The sequence below is a fragment of the Monodon monoceros genome, unplaced genomic scaffold (genome assembly GCF_005190385.1).
Source record: "Monodon monoceros isolate NGI ecotype Baffin Bay Population unplaced genomic scaffold, NGI_Narwhal_1 Super_Scaffold_22, whole genome shotgun sequence".
Classification (NCBI taxonomy): Eukaryota; Metazoa; Chordata; class Mammalia; order Artiodactyla; family Monodontidae; genus Monodon; species Monodon monoceros.
The window spans coordinates 113,001,936-113,004,630 of NW_021703779.1; positions in this window are offsets into that span (position 1 = coordinate 113,001,936).

The following is a 2,695-nucleotide window of genomic DNA, read 5'->3' on the forward strand; positions in this document are numbered from 1 at the left end:
ATGGGTGTAGAAGCTACGATACAGTGGGACATGGCTTGATGTTTTGGTGTACCTAGAATGCAAGGAATTTTAGAGCATCCTGGTATTAGTTCTATCATCTCTCTAGCTCTCACAACTTCTCCTCCAAAATCTGTAGGCCATTTGCCTTTTTGCTCTCAGGTGGATGCCATGTCATATGGGCTGGAGATGATGCCTCTGGGATCCCACAAGGTGTAGGTATTTCAGAACAGATTCTTCAGAACTTGCCTGGGCACACAAAGTGCACCACTAACCATATTCACCAACTTCCCTCTTCCAGCTCCAGATATGTCTTCCTATGCCTTTACGAAACTGGCTTAAGGAGTGTTTCTACATAATGTCTAAAAATATTTATTCTGAGAAACAGTAGGACAACTTGTAGTAAAAATAGAGGAATTCTAAAACTGTAGATTTCAGTACTGAGCTTGCAAAATTAGTTGATGGAGATCCATGAAAAAATTTTGAAACCATTTGCAACTGTGTATCCATTTATTAATTGATGTGATAAAGCTAAGAGTTGTTACGATCTACAGACCAGGCAGTACTTAGGGCCAGTTCACCCCGCTACCCTGACTCCCCCAGGGAACCTTTAAATGACAATTAGAAGCTCTCAGCCTGGGTGGAGAGGGGCAGGACCTGGAGAAAGAGACAGCACAGAGGGACAAGTGGTGTTAAACTCCCTCAATATCATATATTCCCTGTATACATATATTTCCAGATATATTATATTTAAGTTGGCACTTTAATTATTGAAATAATTACTGATAATAACAACACTCATCAATTCATTCAAAAATATTTATTGACATTTCTGTGTGCTAGCCATACGACAGTGATCAAAAGATACAAATATTCCCGCCCTCGTTGAGCTTACATTATAATTAAGATTTGTTGATTTCTCAGGGCCCGTGCCAAACATTTCATGGGCATAGTATATTCCTTTCAATAATACTATGGAGTAGGTACTTTTAGCCTTGTGTTTCACATAAGGAAGCTATGATTCAAATAACTTCAATAACTTGCCTAAGATAAAGCACGGTACCTTGTAAAAATGGGTTTCAAATCCAAGTGGAGCTTCATCTAAAATCTGTGCTCTTAAATACTATGCTACTATGTTACCATTTATTTTTTTATTTTTTATTTTTTTAAAGGTGTAAACTCTTTTTTAAAATTTATTTATTTATTTTTGGCTCTGTTGGGTCTTCGTTTCTGTGTGAGGGCTTTCTCCAGTTGTGGCAAGCGGGGGCCACTGTTCATCGCGGTGCGCAGGCCTCTCACTGTTGCGGCCTCTCCCGTTGTGGAGCACAGGCTCCAGACGCGCAGAGCTCAGTAGTTGTGGCTCACGGGCTTAGTTGCTCCGCGGCATGTGGGATCCTCCCAGACCAGGGCTCGAACCCGTGTCCTTTGCATTGGCAGGCAGATTCCCAACCACTGCGCCAGCAGGGAAGCCCAGTTGCCATTTATTTTTAAACTGCCTAAAACTGTAGCTGAATATATGGTCATAGAATATCCACATGACTACTGAGTATTTAAGTTTTATTTAATAAATGCCAACAAATTCTACTAAGTTTTATTTAATGAATGAATAAAAGTATTTAATTATTTATTTAATAAATGGCAATTCCTCAGAGTCAATCATGACATGAATATTAAATTGTAGAACTCATTTTCTATTAACTTTGGTAGATTCTTTCTGTACTTTGTGAATTTACACGTGGCAATGTATGACAATGTAGGACAACATAGACAATTTTTCAATTAAACTTGGAAGAGGAAAGGAGATATTTACTAAAGCTTTGGGAAGATAAGAAGAGATTATATCACATGTCACACAGTTAAACTTTCTAAAAAAATTCTCTCTAGTTTCCCAAGTTTCACCTAACTACTGTTAGGTTTATCTCCTCAGCATCAGTGTCTTCTCTCTCACAGATTCCCTCAACCCTCTCCCAAGCCGCTCTAGGTCCTCATGATTTTCCCCAGTCCTTTACAGCCTCTCGCCAAAATTTGGTTTGCCAGCCTACCTAATAGGACTAATGCTAGCAATGAGATTTCAGCAAAGCAGATACGCTCCACAGCCACTCTCTTTGTGCCTCTGGCTAGTTTCATTTTAACACATTACATTTTACAAATATTTTTACAGTTTGAATTTTATATTTTGTAGTTTTGTAATAGCTTAAAAACCATACCTCATATTTAAAAAATCATTTATTTTAGTGGAAATTTTAGAACAGTGAAAATGTAAAAGAAAAAAATAGGAAACTTCTATAATTACATGCTCAAGAATTAACCAGAATTAAAATTCAGAAATATATTGCAGCTATGTTTCCATATGATTAAATACTTGTCAGATGACATAGTCTTTTACTGACTACATCATCATGTATTCATTCATTCATTAAAACATATTTTTGAACCTCTACTTATGTGCTCTAACATGTATGGTGTTTTTGACATATTATATAGAGTAAATAATAATTTTTAAACAAATTTCAGCCACATACCTTTATAGTTTGTGATTTAATTTAGTACATAAGCTTTAGAATTTATAGAACTAATCAAATGAAAATGTTAACATAGAGTATGGAAAAAGCATTGAACACATTTTTTAAAAACATGGTTACATAATTAGGAACCAAGATATTTATTTTTTATTATATATTTAAATTTTCATTAAAAA